General features: G+C 36.3%; 1 long non-coding RNA gene across 2 annotated transcripts in view; it reads left to right on the forward strand.

The window, feature by feature from the left end:
* Positions 1–20729, forward strand: part of LOC131383433 (uncharacterized) — a 77440-nt gene that overhangs the window by 9493 nt on the left and 47218 nt on the right. The window contains exon 2 of one of the 2 annotated variants that reach the window (XR_009213445.1): positions 819–908. The exons of the other annotated variant lie outside the window; for it this stretch is intronic. This is a non-coding gene — a long non-coding RNA (uncharacterized LOC131383433). The remainder of the gene's footprint in view (positions 1–818; positions 909–20729) is intronic. 2 annotated transcript variants of the gene reach the window in all.

Genomic DNA, 20729 nt, shown 5'->3' on the forward strand with positions numbered 1-20729 from the left:
TTAAATGAGAAAAACGTATTTTCTCACAAGCCTGAGGGCTAAAAGTTGAAATCAAGGTATTGGCAGGATTGGTTTCTTCTAAGAGTTTAAGGGGAAGATTTATTCCAGGTCTCTCTCTTGGCTTATAAATGGCTGTCTTCATGTTCCCATAGCATTTTCCCAATATATACAAGTGTCCAAATGTTACAGGAAGGGGGTCCTGATCCAGACCCCAAGAAAGAGTTCTTGGATTTTGCACAGGAAAAAATTCAGGGCAAGTCTACAGTGCAAACCAAAAGCAGGTTTATTAAGAAAGTAATGTGGTGAAAGTATAGCTACTTCACAGAGTAGGGCGTTCCCGAAAGTAAGAGGAGGAACACGTCCACTCTAGGTACAAAACTTGCTTATATATAGGATAAAAAAAGATCATAGGGAAATGCATTCTGCGGCAGTGGTTTGTGATAAAGGATTAATTTTCTTAATTAATATATTTTGCAAGAATCAATATTATTCTCTTTAAAACAAAACGAGGAATGCTTCTGTTCTCAAGATATCAGGATATCTGGACACTCCCAAGTCTGGGTCTATTGAGAAAACATTATCAATCTGTTCTCTTAACTGTAAATATGCAAAAGCTAGGAATAACCTAACTTTCTGGGAATGCAGCTCAGCAAGACCCAGCCTCATTTTCCTAGCCCTCACTCAAGATGGAGTCTCTCTGGTTCTACCTCTGACACAAATTTCTTCTTCTTAGAAGACACTAGTCATATTAGATTGGGATCCACACTATAGATCTAATTTTAACTTTATTAACTGTAAAAATCTTGTCTTTAATTAAGGTTACTTTCTGAGATGCTATCTATTAGGACTTCAACATATGAGACTTTTGGGGACACAGTTTAACCCATAACAGAGAACAAGACAAAATTGTAAGTCTTCTTTGCTTTCCCCTTTTGACAGTTGGAAATTTTTATTTCACTTTTTTTAGTTTGCCATTTTACTAATGATAGAGCTTTTCAAGTCTGGCTTTCGTGCATGGGTCTCACCTCCAAAACAGCCCTGTGCTGCCCTGAACCCTCATATTCTGCTCTATATGTGCATTAAACTCATGGCTTCTGCATAACCAACATTATAAATCACATCCATCTATGGCAGAACTTATGCCTTAGGTTTAGTGTTCCCTTTATTTTTGGCTCAGTGGAATTTCCCTTATTTATATGAGCTCACTTGTGAGTACATTTGTTATAGTGAACCTTGCTTTTTCTTCTGATTGTAGTTTTTTTAATTTTAATTTTTATTTTTTGTTACATAGTAGGTGTATATGTTTATGGGGTACATGAGATGTTTTGATACAGATATATAATATATATAATAATGTGAAATAAGCACAACATGAAGAATGGGGTATCCATTATATATATATATATATCCATTATATATATATATATAAAATATATAGATAATAATGTGAAATAAGCACAACATGAAGAATGAGGTATGCATCCCCCCAAGCATTTATTCATTGAATTGCAAACAATCCAATTACACTCTTTAAGTTATGTGAAAATGTAGACTATTGACTATAGTCACCCTGTTTTGCTATGATGTAGTAGGTATTTTTCCATTCTTCTATTTTCTTACATTTTAATAAATGGGGAGGGGGGAGAGAGTTCCACTGAAGTTTTTAAGTGTCTTATCTGTTATATTCTCACAACCAAAGCATTCAGAGATTTGAGTTACCATTTACCACATATAAAGGAAGGACCATGTTTTTAGAGGATAAAATTAACAATCTTTCAAGGAGTTTTGATTATTTTAATGCCCAATAAAAATTAAATGAAAAAAATGATTGAAATTCTTTCTCCATCCTAAGTTTGGGTAGGCTGGGTAACTCTGACTGAAATAATAAATGTTGCCCTTTTCTGTTTGAAGATTATGCTAGCTATAAATCTAATATGGAGAATATATTATAATTATTTAATAAAATATACAGTAAATCGACCAGACATCAATGCAGCATTTTAAGAGTGAGAGCAAATAAAATTGTATGTTGTGTTTTTAAAAAAAAATTCCTATAACTCTTGTTTTCTTTATTTTTTCATGGAATGCATTGCTAGCTAAAAATATGCATCTGGGAAGGGTAGCAGGGAGGTGGAGATAAAAAGAGATTGGTGGATGAGTACCAAAATACAGTTAGATCAATAGATTAATATCCAGTAGTCAGTAGCATGATAGGGCAGCTACAGTTAATAATTTATTGTACATCTTAAAATAACTAGAAGAGTAGAGTTGGAGTGTTCCCAACACAAACAATGAATGTTTGAGGTGATGGACATCCCATCTACTCAGATTTGATCATTACACATTGTAAGCCTACATCAAAATATCACATGTACTCCATAAATATGTACAACTATTACATATGCATAACAAATTAACAATGTAAAAATTTAAAAAATATTTGTAAACCAAACAAAAAATATGCAACCACCGCTTATATCCTCATGGAACACAGTATGTCCTGCCAAGTGCTTCTTTTGATATTTACCAAGTCACTCAGCTTTCCCAGGGGGTCTTCTCACATTTTCCCTGTTTAGAGGAGCTGTGTTCATTCACCCTAACATTATACTCCCTGCTCTGAACCCAGGAATCTCTTCTTACTCTAAATTCTTAGCTTTTAATTACATTTTCCAGCTGTTTCTCTGTATTAATTTATCTCCAGAATTAGATCATAATGCATATGAATTATGACCTATTTATTTACTCGGGGCATATATTTCTTGTTAGGTATCAGATAACCAGTGTTTTCAACTGAATTGGATTATCTGGAATTCTGCATGTGCTTCTGAACTAACAGTATGACTATATAGCTTGATTACATTCTAGGCAAAGATGATGTTTGGAGATTAAGCCTGAAATACCTGAAATATCATTTTAAATATTTACCTGGAATATTGTATTCACTGAGTCATACTGTTTTAATATACATATTTTTAATCTCCACAACTGAAATCAAAGGTTCCCTAGAGAGTTTATTTTGTATAGAGTTACATGTGCAATTTTTTGCACATAACTGATGCTTAATAATGCTATCGATTTTTATGGATGTAAAAAGTTCTTATATTTATGCATAAGTAAACAACCGCTTATTATGGGGTATTACATAGGTTACCATACCCTTTTTTGTATCAAAGCGTTTCGAGTAACAATTTGTATTATGTGTTACTATGGGTAGACTCCTAAAAGAGTGCCTGTTTTATAGTGTACGTTCTGTAACTGTTTGCTATTATCATTTACTTCCTATTTTTGAAAAACCCATCTATATCTATCCCAATGTCTCACGTTATTTAAATTAAGGATACATACAGTCAGCTTACTATTTGAAAATTCACTGGACCCACAACTAAATTCTGGATAAATTACACATTGGATCAAAGTTGCCATGTAAATTATTTTATTTTATTATTTTATTATTTTTTTTTTGGAGACAGTCTCACTCTATTGCCCAGGCTGGAGTGCAGTGGTGCCGTCTTGGCTCACTGCAACCTCTGCCTCCTGGGTTCAAACGATTCTTTTGCCTCAGCCTGCCAAGTAGCTGGAATTACAGGCACATGCCACCATGCCCTGCTGATTTTTCTATTTTTAGTAGAGATGGGTTTCGCCATGTTGGCTAGGCTGTTCTCAAACTCCTGACCTCAGGTGATCCATCCGTCTTGGCCTCCCAAAGTGCTGGGATTACAGGCGTGAGCCACCACGCCCAGCCGCCATGTAAATTTTTGAGTCAAATCTTTGATTGAGGCCTAAGACCAGAGGAAATAAACATAACAGAAGTTATTTATTATTGGATATATCTATTGGCGTCGATGTCTTTCCAACTTGCTACTTTTTTGAAGCAAAATGATCAGTAATATGCCAACTATTTTCCCATACTCACAAATAATATTGATGTGCAATGTTTCTGGACATTCATTATAAGCTTCACCAAAGACATAGATAATGAGTAAGGTGATTAGCACTGTTAATTGTGTAATTTATACAACTATGATTATTGAAAACAAATTATTTTTCATATGCAACTTTCTGATTCTATGATTTCTAGAACTTTGAATATATTATTGTACCCTTATATTTATAAGGCACAAGGTATCACTAGATTCCTAAATAAAATTTCTAGTTTTAAAATACATACAGTTAATATTAAACTATGAATTTTTTAAAAACTTACAAAACTGAATCTATTTAAGTGTATCTGAAGTGCACATGTTCTAATCTTCTTGTTTGAACAAATTTCCATTTCCTAACAAATAATTTAGATAATTTAGAATTTATAAGGTTAATGATCTTGACCTGTCTAGATTTCAAATGTCTACAAGAAAGGTCGTGAAAATATGATCTTATATTTGCTGTGGTTAGGTTAATTCCTTCTCAGCAGTTTTCCAAATTATCATTAACTTTTTTCATTTTCCTTCACAAATTGCAGATTGTGGTGCAATTATCTTTAAATTTGAGATTGCATATTAATTTGGCATATAAATTCTATTTAAAGTGGCTCAAATAGTCTGGGCAAGGTAGCTCACGCCTGTAATCCCAGCACTTTGGGAGGCCGAGGTGGGCAGATCACCTGAGATCAGGAGATCGAGACCAGCCTGGCCAACATGGTGAAACCCTGTCTCTACTAAAAATAGAAGAACTAGCCAGGCATGGCACCAGGCATCTGTAATCCCAGCTACTCCGGAGGCTGAGGCAGGAGAATTCATTGAACTGGGGAGGCAGAGGTTGCAGTGAGCCGAGATCATGCTACTGCACTCCAGCCTGGGTGACAAGAGCAAAACTCTGTTTCAAAAATAAATAAATAAATAAATAAATAAATAAATAAATAAATAAATAAAATGGCTCAAATAAAGAAGATAAAATTTTTGTGATTGTATTTTAATCTACTATCATTTCAATAATAACTGGAAAAACCTATTCCAAGTGGCACAATTAGAATTAAAGCAACTTATTATGACTTACAAGCAGTTGTATCTTAAGAAATTAATAAAACTCATTGAATTGCATAATGAATTCAAATTTAAGATATGAAAATGTTTTAATATTCACTTTTTAAACATAGGTTTCATCCTACATAACTTCTCTTACTATATTCAATTGTGTCGACTAATATTAAGAAATGCAAAGCAAATGAGACTCAAGTATGTTATATTCTTATCAGGTCATTTAATTTAATAATCTTGGCAACATTGAAAATAATTTGGTCCTGTTGATATCTAAATATTTAATGGACATATTTCCTAAAAACTGATGTTCTAATACACGTTATGACATTACTTTAGCTTCTGAAAAAATTCTGAATTAAATATTATTATAGTCACCTTAAAATTTAATATTTAGATACATTCAAATATATATTTTTATAAGTCCTTTTGGCTTTATAGATACAATCCACAAAATCCCAGGGCCTTTCTATGGTTCAAGGAAAGACAAGTGGGTGATAAGATACAGTTCAGACGGGCATGTGGGAATGAAGAATAGAGCAGAGGATGTTTCAAGTCCCTATAAGGTTGGACATCTTCTTGTGGAGTATCTTATTGGGATTCTCTGGATTTCCTGAATTTGAATGTTGGCTTGTCCTGTTAGGTTGGAGAAGTTCTCCTGGATGATATCCTGAAGTTTGTTTTCCAACTTGGTTCCCTTCTCCACGTCTCTTTCAGGTACTCCAATCAGTCATATGTTCAGCCTTTTTATACAGTCCCATAGTTTTCTGAGGTTTTGTTCATTTTTTTCACTCTTCTTTCTCTAATCTTGTCTGCCTGCCTTATTTCAGCAAGATAGTCTTCAAGCTCTGATATTCTTCCACTTGACTGATTCTGCTATTGATGCTTGCGTTTCCGCCATGAAGTTCTTGTGCTGTGTTTTTCAGCTCCATCAGGTCATTTCATTTTTCTAGTTAACAGCTCCTGTAACCTTTTAGCATGGTTCCTAGCTTCTTTGCATTGGGTTAGGACATAATACTTCAGCTCAGTGAACTTTGTTGTTATCCACTTTCTGAAGCCTACTTCTGTTAGTTCATCCATCTCAGCTTCAGCCTGGTTTGGTGCCCTTGCTAGAGAGCTGTTGCAATCATTTGGAGAAGAATAGGCATTCTGGCTTTCGGAATTTTCAGCATGTTTGCATTGGTTTTTCCTCATCTTCAGGGATTTATCTACCTTTCCTCTTGGAGGTTATTGACCTTTGGACGGGGTTTTTGTGGGGCCTTTTTTGTTGATATTGTTGCTTTCTGTGTTTTTTCTTTTTCTTTTTCTTTCTTTTTCTTTTTTATTTTTCAGGCTCCTCTTCTGCAGGTCTGCTACAGTTTGCTGGGGTCCACTCCAGACCCCGTTTGCCTGGGTATCATTAGTGGAAGCTAGCAAGCAGTAAAGATTGTTGCCTGCTACTTCCTCCTGAAGCTTCCTCCCAGAGGGGCAACCACCTGATGCCAGCTGGAGCTGTCCTGTGTGAGGTGTCTGCTGACTCCCGTTGGGAGGTCTCATTCAGATAGAAGGCATGGTGTCAGGGGGAAGCAGTCTGGCTGCCCCTTAGTGGAGCTGATGCGCTGTGCTGGAGGAATCCCCGTCGTCCAGCTCAACTGGACTCTTCAGAGCCAACAGGTAGAAAATATTAAGTCCACTGAATCTGAGACAGCGGCCACCCATCCCCACAGGTGCTCTGTCCCAGGGAGATGAGAGTTATGCCTGTAAACCCCCAGCTAGAGTTGCTGGAATTCCTGCAGGGAGGCCGTGCCCATTGAGGAGGGATGGATCCAGGTCCCACATAAAGAAGCAGTCTGGCCATGATCTGCCACAGCTACTGTGCTGTGCTTTGGGTAACAATACCCAGTCTAAACCGCCCAGCCTCCCTAGCACTGGCTGGGGAACACTGCTGAAGACAGCTGCAGTAATAGCAGTCACCTCTCCCACCGGGAAATCAGTTGTCTTAGGCAGACTCCAGGCTATTGTGCTGGCTTGCAGGGATTCCAGGCCAGTGGGTCTTAACTTGCAGAGTTCCACAGGAAGTGGGACCTGCTGAGTGAGGTTGCTTGGGTCCCTGACTTCAGCCCCCTTTCCATAGGAGTGGACGGCTTTCCTGCCACTCTGGAGTTCCGCGAGCTGCAGGAGTATGTTAAAACTCCTGCAGCTCAGTGCCTGCCCCAACGGCTGCCAACCTGTGCAGCTGCCGTGGGTCTGTCCAGTTTTGTGCTTGGGACCCAAGTCCCTGGTGGTGTAAGCACACAAGGGAATCTTCTGATCCACAGATTGCAAAAAACCATGGGAAAACTGTGGAAACCCAGGTGGATAGCACAGTCCCTCACTGCCTGTCTTGGTTGGGGGAGGGAGTCCCCTTTGCCCTGTGTAGCTCCCAGGTGAAGCATCACCTTACCCTGCTTTTTCTTGCTCTTCATGGTTCCTGCCAACCGCTTAGTTAGTTCCCAATTAGAAAATCTGGGTATCTCAGTTGGAAACGCAAAAATCACTTGCCTTTTGCATTCATCTCGTTGGGAGCTGCAGACCAGAGCTGTTTCTACTCAGCCATCTTGGCCCTTCCCCCAGAGAACAAGTCTTAATGAAATATTTTAAAAATTAGTATGGCAATATTAAAAGGATAAGTGATCTGACAAAGAAGTAAACTGAGGAAGAACTCAGCTTTTGAATTAACTTTTCAAATAAAGGAAAATAAAGCAGAGAATGTAAGAAATTATGAAGCCATTTTATGCCCCAGGGTTATGAGGAAGAAAACGGGATATCAGGGACCAAAAAGGCCACAATAAATTCTCTCCAGCAACCCAGTGGTTAAGCCCTAGAGTTAATAGATTACTTGAAATAGATCAGCAAGGATAGAAGCAAGTCAGTGTAACATCTAAAGAACAAATGGTTGATAATTTTCCAAGAGTGACGAAAAATATTAAGGCAGAGATTTAAAGCAAAATCTACAAAGAGGAAGACAAATTCAAAGAAAACCTCAATTGGGCATATCTCAGTTAAACTGCCAAAAAAAAAAAAGCAGAAAGTAACAAAAAGAAAATCATAAATGCAGACAGAGGATAAAGAGAGATTAACTTTCGCAGAACAACAATATCTTTGAGCACATATCTCAAGAGAAACAGTGGGTATCAAGAAATAATGGAATGATATCTTTAAAGTAGGACAGAAAATGACTGCTAGCTCAGAATTCTATAACCAGGAAAATCTTCTTTAACAATGAAAGTGAATATCATGAAGACAAGGGCAGCTACCTAAGTAGCACATCATTACATGCATAAAAGCAGCTAGAGAATGCTTATCAGAAAATACTGCAGAGAAGGAACCAATGGCATGGTCGTGGTCCTCATTTTCCCAGCACACTGAGAGGGAATATGCAGCATGTAATGGAGCAGATGTCAGAGTCTGGGAGTATTGTCCCAGTTTGGGAATGGGGGCTTTGCATTGCATGATTAGGAAAGTATTGATCCTTCCTGCCCAGGGTTCAACAAGAACATGATAGGACAGAACTTACGATAGTGGCTCTGTTGTCATAGCTCAATTTTCATATGTAGGGCTAAACACAATCCCTGCCTGCCTATCCACAGAGGCTCAGGTGTTCAAGTCATGTGGCTGCAACTCTGTTACATAAAATCATCAGCATTCATGGTTCATAAAGCACCCTGGTTAGACAGAGAGGTTTGAGTCAAGCCTGAGTTTGACCAAAATTGGTGCCTTCACACTGGACCTTTAACTGTTTCTATGCAGCTTTACAGACATTAACACCTTTGCTGGTAGCCCATTCTATATAGTGTCAGAATTGGGCAAAACAACACTTACCTCTCAGTGAAATGAATATATTTGTAGACAGAATTACTTGTGAGAATATGCCAGCAAAACTGCAATAAAGATGAGAATACATAGAGGGGAACAACACACACCAGGGCCTGTTGGAGGGTGGAAAGTGGGAGGAGGGAGAGGATCAAGAAAAATAACTAATGGATACTAGGCTTCATACCTGAGTGATGAAATAACCTGTATAACAAACCCCCATGACACATATTTACCTATGTTACAAAGATGCACATCCTGCACACGTACCCCTGAATTTAAAATAAAAATTTAAAAACCTCAATAGAGGAAAAATGAAAGGGTATTATCAGAAAATAAGGGAAATTTTTCTAGATAGAAGTGGAGAGATAGAGAAAGAAATAAACAAAAAATGTCACAGTAAAAAACTTGTGTTACTACAATTAATACTGAAGTACAAAAAAAATCTTGTGGTGTTATAAATAAACATAAAATTAAAATATTCAACCACAATTCCAAGTAAATCAGAGGTGGGATGCATTTGTAATAAAAAGTTTCCTTAGAAGCATAGATCTATAAATTAACCAGGAAGTCATAAATATCCTAATTTAAAGAGTTTGTAATTAATCACTGACGCATGTTGTAATCTATAGCTTTATGACCAAAGGAAATAACGAGATATGACTAACAAAGAAATAGACTTATATAATAGATAAATAAAATAATTGATGCAAAAGATGACATGAAAGGTGAGAAAAGAAATATCAAAAAGTGAGGATAGACAATAGACAATGAGCAAATAAGCATTCACCTTATTGTTTCTAAAATACAAAAGTTACTAGACTATCTCAATAAATAAAACTCAGCTGTATACTTATTATAAAAGACTCATATAAAAAAGTGGGTGAGGAAGATTAAAAATATTGAAAGTAAAATGATAGAAAACATTCATAAAAAGAAAACTGTCATACCTTTATAAATATCAACAACATTAGATTATAAGGTAAAAGGCACTATAAGAGATAAAGAGAAATATTTTAATGATAACATGTTCAATTTGCCCTGAGGAAATAGCAATTTTTAATGTGTACATACATAATGATATGACCCAAAATGTTATAAAGTAAGAATAAGGGATCTAAAAATATAAATAGAATACTCCCAATTATAATGGAAGATTTTTGACATCTCTCTCTCTCTCGATGGATAAAAGAAAAACAATGATAAGCAGTAAATTTGTAAAAAAATTTGTAAAACATAATTAACAATATGAATGGATGGGTCTTTAGAGCATTGAACCCAACAACTGAAGAACACACAGTTTTCTTTTCCAAGTTCAGATGGAATGTTTATAAAAATTGATCCCATGTTAGACCCTAAAGGAAGTCAGTGCATTTCCCAGTACTGCAATTATACACAGTAATTTATCTTCCTGACTTGAAATTAAGCCAGAAATCAATTTAAAACAAAACAAAAGATTAAAATATATCTTTGGAAATTAAGCAACCCATGCATCAAGAAGAAAATGCACTGGAAATGAGAAAGTACACTGAAATCAATTTACAATGAAAATACAGTATGTGAAAATGTGTGAGAAGCAGCTATATCTGTGCTTAGAGGAATACACACACACACACACACACACACACACAATCAAAAAGGATAGTCTGAAAATCAGTGACCTAAATTTATCTTTCTAGAGACTAGATATAGAACGGCAAAATTAGTAGAGATAATGGAAGAATGAAATAACAGTAGAAATTATTCGTATAAAACATACAGTAAAGAGAATCAATGAAACCTAAAGGTATTAAATAGACCAATATAACTGATAAAACCATGGGAACATTATTTGAGAAGAATAATAAAAAGGAAAAGAAGGAGGATACCAAACAGGAAAAAAATAGAATAACAACATACAGTCTACAAACAAATAATTTATGGAATAAATGAATTAAACCTTCCATAGAAAACAATGAAAAGAGGCTTTTTGCATATTGCTACATGATGCCAGCATAAATTTAACACCAAAATTTGACACGAATGTCAGTAGAATGAAAATTCCCAGATCAGTGTCATCATGAACATAGATAAGATCTTCACAAAATATTAGCAATTGGAGCTTTCTGTGACTTTACATAACCACAAAGGTGAGTATATTACAGAAATGCATGGTTGTTCAAGATTTAGGAAGCATTAATGCATATCATTACATCAACAAAATAAATCAAAGTCTAATTATATTATCAGATGAAAAAATAATAAAATTGAAGACATTTTATAATAATAAAAAAACTATCAGCAGAGTGGGACTAGAAAAAAATCTTAATCTACTAAATGATATCCACAGAAAGCCTAGAGAAATATCTTAATTGACCACCAAATATTGAAAGGACAAGTATCTGATATTATTACATCTAGATGGCAATGTGCTGGTGGCCCTAGAAGTTTCGTTGAGTGAGAAAAAAGTTTTGAGGATTGGAGATAAAAAAGCAAATTCTCATTGAAAGAAAACATGATAGTGCATTTAAAATATCCAGCAAACTCTAAATGAATTATTCAAATTACCACAGAGAAATTGATTGTATTACTACTATACACCAACCAAAACAAAAAGTGTTAGAAAATGTAATCTTCAAAAATTCAAAATTTACGAGAACATCAAAACAGGCAGGCCAATATTTGGGAATAATTTTATTAAGAGATCTGCAAGAATTCTACACAGAAAAATATAAAATATTAAAATAATTTAGGAGATAAATGTATGTATGGAATAGTCAATATTATGAAAAGTGTATTTTTTCTAAATAAATCTATAGATTCAATACAATCAATTAAAATCCCAGAATTTTCTGCCATAGTTTTGAACTAGGTTTTCCTTACTCTTTTCAACAAGTGTCCAGTGGAATTTTTCTTTTACAAAGCTCAAATGCAGAGAAGTGAAGATTTGGTGAAAATGAAATCTAGCTATATGTTATTTGAAAAATCATAAATGAATGAAAAATACTTTAAGAAAAAGAAAGTGAAAAAATTCGATATGCTACTTAAAGGAAACACAAAACAATGTAATATAGTGTTTTGTTTTAAGTCAGCCATGAGCACAGCATACAACTGCAGAGAGAGAAAAAGAGGGTGGGGTGAGCGTGACTGAGAGAGAGAGAGAGAGAGAAGTACAATTAGAATATGTAGGGTTATAATTAAAATATATATTTAATAATAAAACCTTATGTGGAAAATTATAAAACACTATTGAAGGAGACGAAACAAGATCTGAACTAAAGGACGTGTGCGCCATGTTCTAAGATGAGCTGAATTGATATAATAAAATTCCAGGTTCCTAAAATCAATATATGCAAGAGCATATTAGGATGTGACCTTACCTGAGTTATTTTGACTCAGGTGCAAGTAGGAAACATAGCAGATAAATGCCTGAGTACGAAACAAAACTGTTATACCCATAATACCCATAATATGCAGATTTTACAAAAGGAAAGGAAAACTACTCGTATGTGATTACTGAAACCCTCAAATAGATAAAAATGGCAAAAATGGTCAAATCTTGGAGTTTGGTAGGGAGATTTCTTTGGAGAGAGCTAAGGCAGTGGCCTATGGCGTCCCCTCTTATCCTCCCTATTGAAAAGACCTATACAGGTATTCTAAGACTTGGAAAGTTTTGACACACTCTTCCTGCAGATGAGAGATACAGATCATTAAAACACCTAAGAAAGAATCAAGAAGGGTTGTTCCAAGCAAAGGGGTTGTGTGAAAGCACCAAGCAAAGAAAGAGAATGGAAAGATCAGTGGCTGCAAGAATTTGGATAGTTTGAGGCACAGAGGGCAAGGCAAGAGTGAGGAGAACTGATATTAGAAAGAGATTCTGGACTGAGATCAAAAATCCAGGAGAATCACAGAAAATATGTTCATGTCCTCTGAATTTTCCAAGTTTTATTTTTATACGGTATATAACTGCATACATATTTTATGATCTGAATGACTTTTAAAATTATTTTAGTATACAGGTAATTAGCAGAATTTTTCAGCGCAAGGTACTTCAGTCTGTATGATACATCACAACCCTTTTCAGACAACAGATAGAAAAAATGGTTTACCAGAGATGGGTCTATGTTTTTTTAGTTTTGTTTTGTTTTTTCCTTTTGTTGTTTTGTTTTGTTTTGTTTGAGTTTTTCGCAGCAAAATAGTTTCAAAACGATTCAGCAACAGGTTGTCTACTTGAAAGAGAAGTATGCTAAGTAAATATGATTTTAGGTGTTTGCCAAAAGAGAGGGACTGGAGAGATGCGATAGAAGAAAGAGGCAAATAAGAGTTAATACCTGCAGGACTTCCTCCCAGCAGCTGTTGGGGAGTGCTAGTGATGTGCAGCAGGAAAGCAGCTGTCACAGAGAGATACAGGAAATACAGCAGGGACGATCCTCTCCCCCAGGGCAAACCTCTGGAATGATAGGGTTTCCTCTGAGAAGGGAAATATCCCCTCTCATGCTGGAGAGTTAATCAAGGAGTTAGAAATGGCCGCCCAGGAGCGGTGACTCACACCTGTAATCCCAGGACTTTGGGATTACAAATATACAAATACACAAATTTATAAAATTTCAGCCCCCTAAAAATCTTAAAGAATCTGTTTGCAGTTGATTTAAAAGTTTAGATTTAGATAAATCCCATTACTGATTTATATGTCCAACTGTAGCATATGATTGTACTACCTTAACTATTTCTCCTTTAGTATAACACCCACTTAAACAATGCCAATTATATGTTGACATGAAAAATATCCAAATATAATTTAGGCACTGTTTACCACCTAAACCTTCTTTGGTCAAGAAAGGGTGGGCTATTTGTTTTGGCAAAATTACCCTAAATGTCAATAAAATTTTGATAATAAAATCTAACAAGTACATACGTGTTAAACCCAAAGGTTTCTGACTTTTATGTGCACTACACCCATCTTATAGGGACATTTAACATGTCGATTATATCACTCTAGAATACTTGGATTTGATATTCATGTTTAAATAAATCATCAGTAAACTTACCTAGCATAATTTGAGAACTTGTTCAAATCAAACTTTATTAACTATCTTTATTCCAAATATCAATGGTTGAATTGATAACACAGAAATCGTTGTGAGAACATGCTCAGTTGTACAGAAATAGAGCCTCATGGTCACTAACCTGAACCAAAACATTCAAGGGTAAATAAAATGTTGAAATGCAGTATTTAGTTGAATTATAAAGTTTAGTTTTCAAAGCATTGCATTATTCAAGAAGAGAATAGATTATGTTACAGAAAATTGTAGGTGGCATTTTAGATTAAGTTGTAATTACATAAATATTCCATCATGGTCAATAAAAGGTAATGTTCAATGCTCATCAGCAAAATATTTTTTACAAAAACAATCTGATTAGTCAGAACTGATGACCTAAGGAGTTGGAGCTCTGAGCAATTATCGTCCTGTTCTTGATGGATGTCCTAATGATCCAAGGTTATGCTAAAATTATATTGTAAGAAAACAACGGGAAATTCCACTGTGCTTTCAGTATATTAAAATGACAGGCAAAATTGCTTTATTTGTAGATATTTGCCTTGTAATATAAGGCTCTAACCTTAATATATTTGTACAATATAATAATGTATATAAAATGTAAGGCTACTTACTAGAATTAGAGACAAATAGACTACTAATTGGTAATATGGTCATAAATACTTTAATACGCTGTTATTTTATCTGAAAACTTAATTACCAAATTCAAATCTTGTCTCTCTTTCCACAAGTTAACAGTTAAGAAGTGCTTGCCCGAAGTGTATTAATACACAGCAAGGAAATTTTAAGGCATTTATTTTAATTGTTAGACAATTCACCCTTAGAAGATTATTCTTTGTGTTTAGTTAAAATATACTCACAATTTTAAATTTATAGATTTTGTTCTATTCTATTTGACGACATGAGCATAATGCATTTTTCATGCACATGAGTTCCCTGTTGCCTTTTGAAATTATTTTCTCACATATGGTACAACTCCAATTAATTGGTTATTTTGTCTTACCTTTAAATTATTTTTATCCCCATTATTAATCATTGAATGAACTTCAATTTGCTAATATTGAGTTTAATATTTTTGTTATTCCTACATTTATTTTTTCCCATCTTTCTGTGTCGTAAGAATATGCAGAGAGCTTGACACTTCATGTAACCTATCCAGAGGGAAAGTTCGCTTTTGATTCCAAAGTTGAAGAAATCCTATCAAAACTTAATTCCTCCCTTGAAATTTCACTTCTCTCAAACCCTCTTGACAGAATTACTCATTATTTCAAGCATGACACTCATAAAAGCCAGGAGATGAATAACATTCTGTTGATTCAGAACTCCCAATTCCATAGCACCCTCTTGATCTTATGACTCAAGTCAGCAAACTAAAATCACTTCATTCTTTGTATTGTTAGTATCACACTCACTCCAAAACTGTTTGCTCACAATTTTAATGCCTGGCTTTCAGCAGCCATTCTCTATTCTAGGTTTGTTGATGTTTAGAAGGTACAATTGTCTCGGCACACCATTCATTCTCTACTTAACTCTACAAATACCTGGAACTTCTTTTTTTTTTTTTTTTTTTTTTTTTTTGTTAGATGGAGTCTCGCTCTTGTTGCCCAGGCTGGAGTGCAGTGGCACCATCTCGGCTCACTGCAACCTCCACCTCCCAGGTTCAAGCAATTCTCCTGCTTCAACCTCCCAAGTAGCTGAGATTACAGGCACCCACCACCACACCGGCTGATTCTTTGTATTTTCAATAGAGATGGGGTTTCACCAGGTTAGCCACAATTGTCTCGATCTCCTGACCTTGTAATCTGCCTGCCTCTGCCTCCCAAAGTGCTGGGATTACAGGCGTGAGCCACCTTGCCCAGCCAAATACCTAGAACTTCTTAATCCAAAGATGTTACCCTGTACTCAACTTTAGCTAACCATTTATACCCAAAACAGTACTCAAGATCATAAAAATCAAACACATCTGTGAGTAAGATCCTCAACTTACACGCCTTTTACCCATCCCAACAATTTCTGTCCATTGGGTTTTCTTACGTTGTGTTTTCTCCATATATACATCTGCCTTTTAACCTTGACTTTTGCCTAATCTTTTGATATTTCTGTTTATTTTGTAACCTCTAAGCACCTTCTTTCTTCTTTTACTTGTTTCTCTAGACTACCATTAGTCATATTTAATTTTCTCCCACCACAATTTTCTTCTCTTTTGTACTATTATTTCAAAATATCAACCAAGCAAAACCATAGCTTTGATTACAACACTAAGGAGTGCTATCATATAATATTTTTATACTATAAAAAGTATGTGTGGTATAGTTTTTTATATAAAGTGTTATATATAAGGTTTATATGTGGTATATAAAGTTTCATATATAGTTTTAACTATATATAGTATAGATTTTATACTCAAAAAACTAAAAAATGCTACAGAATAGTATACATCGTGTCTAGTAATGGCAAAACAGTTTCAAGGACTTCATATTCAGCTAGATAACCTCCACTGCTGAACATCCCTTAATTTTTATTTTGTCCATGCACCCAGAGAGCTGAGATATCAGGGCAGCCACCCACCCTGATATTAAAGATACGTATCTCTAGGGAGAGATGGGGACATCAATACTGATTCACATGGGGACAAACATGAGAGGAAGAGAGGCTGCCATATGAGCAACTATAAATAATTCAGTAAATTTGTATTTATTTATTTATTTTTACCAAATACCAGAAGCTAAATATAAGCAACAATGAGAGTACAGAACCCCATGGAGCTGCAGGCAAAAGTGAAGTTGGCAGCCAGTCATGTACTCTTCTCTATAGATCGTCACATGGTAGAGTCAGCCCTCTGTACTTGCCAATGCAGAACCTGTGGATACAGATGGCCAACTTTTCAATCATGGTTGAATCTGCAGATGCAGGAACCTGTTGATACTGAGGGCTTACTAGGAGACTTGGACATCCATAGATTTTGTCATCTGTGGGGGTCCTGGGGCCAACTTTCCATGGCTGAGAATCCAAGAGATGACTGTACTTACAGCAAAAGATTAGAGAAAGCTACCCTCTATAATAAAAGTTTGAAGGAAAGAGTGGATACCATAATGAGAAAAATAAGATATCTTATGTGTATTCTTCTACTAGTAGAATATAAGTCAAAAATTTTAGTTTTGATGGGGAAGGAAAGTAAACTTTACCACTTCCAGGAACAAAAAAGAGAACAGGGAAGAAAAATATCTACCTCTGGGTAAGAAAAAGTATATCATATTGAGTAGATACCTTTAGAGATACCCTGCCACTGGGCGCAGCTCAAGATTACTGAAAAAGTACCACTTCCAAGATTTAGGACCTTCCTAAGCCTGAGGCTGAACTATGACAACAGATAGTTTTGTCTTACCCCACCATACTAGCAAGCACTGAGAAACAAGCAAAAACAGTCTACTGCTAAAAAGGCGACAAGAGCATAAAGAAAGACCCTCTCTTAGCTATAGGCTTAAAGGGATAGCTACAAGCTGAAGGTGAAGGTGACAATAAGAAAAATTATATGACAAACAGATACCACTCTAGGAACAATATAATGCTAGAAGAATTTGAAGATATTAGTTTATTGGAGGAAACCATCATAATAACATAACTAACTCATAGCTCAACTCATGATTGAACTAAATCTGTACCCCACACCTTTTAAAGACATAGCAGAAAAAAAGACATGTCCATTTTCAAGCACAAATACACATGATAACTAACTATCAACAAAAATTTTCAGAGAGATACAAAATTAAGAAGGAAAACAGACAGGAAAATCTACTATCAATAGACAAAACAATCAATAGGACCTGACTCAGACATGACTCAGATGCTGGAACTATCAGCCAGGAAATTTAAAATAATGACCTTTAATATGTTAAAGGTAGTAGTAGAAAATGTGGAAAATGTGTATAACATGTGAGGAATTTCACCAGAGGTGAAAATAAGTAAATGGAAATACTTGATTAAAAAAAATAAATAAAATTAGGGAATATTTTTGACAGGCTCATCAGTAATCTTCTACTGTACTGAAAACTTTTAAGTCAATAACCACTTTTGTACTTATCTAAGACTAAAACTATTAGCACATGGTTTGGCATGAACTATGCACTCAATAAATGCCTTTAATTAATAGATTTATTATTTTTTTAATATTAATTGCAAGATTTCAAATAATCTTTTAAAAACAGACGTATTGAGGAAAATTTGCATGCCATAAAGGTTAGCCATTTTAAGTATAAACATTAATTCTTTTTAGTCAATTTACAGTGATGTGCAAATATCACTTTAATTTTGGAACATTTCAGTCATCCCACAAAGATTTTTCTAATCCATTTGCATTCATCCCCTGTCATCTGTGTATCTATCCATCCATCTATCTATCTCTGCTTTTACAAAGCATTTATTTATTCATTTTTCTTTTATTTATTTTTTGTGCACATGTGATATAAAACGTATTCATTATCTCACTTTTGACTTATTGCCCTTTATTATTAAACAATTTCCTTGTTACTGTGTGTGTTTGTGTCTGTGTGTGTATTTTCTTTTTTTGGGGGGGCGGGGACAGAGTCTCTCTCTGTCGCACAGACTGGAGTGCAGTGGTGTGATCTCAGCTCACTGCAAGCTCCACCTCCCGGGTTCACACCATTCTCGTGCCTCAACCTCCCGAGTAGCTGGGACCACAGGCGCCCGCCACCACTCCCAGCTAATTTTTTGTATTTTTAGTAGAGACAGCATTTCACTGTGTTAGCCAGGATGGTCTTGATCTCCTGACCTCGTGATCCGCCCGCCTAGGCTTCCCAAAGTGCTGGGATTACAGGCGTGAGCTACCGCGTCCAGCTGTGTGTGTGTATTTTCTAAATACATTATAGATGGCATAGGATTGAAAGGGTTAAGTCAAGAAACAAAGTGTGTATACCTAAGTGTGCTGTGGAAGAAAGTAAAGAGATTCATGCAGAATAACTCTAAGGACTGCTATTTGAGAAACAAGAGGTAGAGGAAAAGGTGAATCAAGGAAATAAAAGCTGAATCTATGTTTAGACTGTTATACTTAAATCAGAAACTTTCACAGTCTACTGTGTCAAGTATGAAAAACTAAGCATAAGCATAACAAGTATTAAACCAATGAAGAGTAGCCATCAGCACCTAACTAATGTAGTCATGTCACTTGGATTATTCCAGTCAAGGACACTACTTTCCTGAAAAGATGGACATCTTAACTTATTTTTAGGTGTGACAGATGGAGACAAGGGAAGGATAAACAAAGCACATTTGTGGTCATGTTGACTTTATAAACCAGTAACAGATGTGCTCTGCTGGGGTGTGCAGCTCCACAAAAAGAAAACTTGTAGGCAGGGAAACTCTCATCTATAGTTTCTGACTGCTGTCACATATTTATCCTAGTACAGAAGTGCTTTGGTTTCCAGAGGGTAAAATATCAATACATCTACTAATTTTCCTGAGTACACAATTTTAAAAAGTCAAAATTGGATTACATCTCAGCCTATACCTTGAATAGAGAAAAAAAAAAAGAAAGAATATATGCAAAATTTGCCTCTGCTACAGCAGTTTCACTGTATAGTAAATGACTTTCTCAGAATACCCCATAAACCCAGGTTAGTTCTCTTCTCACTACTAATTGCCTAAATTGGCAATAAAAATCCACATAATGCAATCCTCAAATCTCGTCTCTGAGAAATAAGGTCCTTATATCATCTGATAAATAGTGAACTGTTGTTAGAACTGTAACGATGAAGGGTAAAATAAAATGGAATCTAAATAAAAGCCATCCAAAATACGCATTAAAAACTACAGGCTAAAATGTACTTACAGCAGTACAAAATAAACCAAAGAAAACATGAAGTCTTAAAACTTTCGCAAAACATGGTGGCTTGCAAGATGACCGAATAGGAATAGCTCTGGTCTGCAGATCCCAGCGAGATCAATGCAGAAGGCAGGTGATTTCTGCATTTCCAACTGAGGTACCCAGTTCATCTCCGTGGGATCGGTTAGACAGTGGGTACAGCCCACGGAGGGCAAGTAGAAGCAGGGTAGGGTATCGCCTCAAGCGGGAAGTACAAGGGGTCGGGGAACTCCCTCCCCTAGTCAAGGGAAGCCATGACGGATTGCCATGAAGAACAGTGCACTCCAGCCCAGATACTACGCTTTTCCCACGGTCTTCACAACTCGCAGACCAGGAGATTCCCTTGGGTGCCTATGCCACCGGGGCCCTGGGTGTCAAGCACAAAACAGGGCGCTCATTTGGGTAGACTCCAAACTAGCTGTAGGAGTTTTTTTGCATACTCCAGTGGTGCCTGCAGCGAGACAGAACCATTCACTCCCTTGGAAAGGGGGCTGAAGCCAGGGAGCCAAGTGGTCTAGCTCAGCAGATCCCACCCCCACGGAGCCCAGCAAGCTAAGATCCACTGGCCTGAAATTCTCACTGCCATCACAGCAGTCTGAAGTCGACCTGGGATGCTCGAGCATGGTGGGGGTGGGGCGTTCGCCATTACTGAGTATTGAGTAGGTGGTTTTCCCCTCACAGTGTAAACAAAGACACAGAGAAGTTCGAACTGGGGGGAGCACACAGCAGCTACATAAAGCCGCTGTAGCCAGACTGCCTCTCTAGATTCCTCCTCTCTGGGCAGGGCGTCTCTGAAAGAAAGGCAGCATTCCCAGTCAGGGGGCTTATAGATAAAACTCCCATCTCCCTGGGACAGAACACCTGGGGAAAGGGGCGGCTGTGGGTGCAGCTTCAGCAGACTTAAACGTTCCTGCCTGCTGGTTCTGAAGGCAGCAGCAGATCTCCCAGCACAGCACTTGAGCTCTGCTAAGGGACAGACTGCCTCCTCAAGTGGGTCCCTGACACCTGTGC

The sequence above is a fragment of the Hylobates moloch genome, unplaced genomic scaffold (genome assembly GCF_009828535.3).
Source record: "Hylobates moloch isolate HMO894 unplaced genomic scaffold, HMol_V3 SCAFFOLD_5, whole genome shotgun sequence".
Taxonomy (NCBI): Eukaryota; Metazoa; Chordata; class Mammalia; order Primates; family Hylobatidae; genus Hylobates; species Hylobates moloch.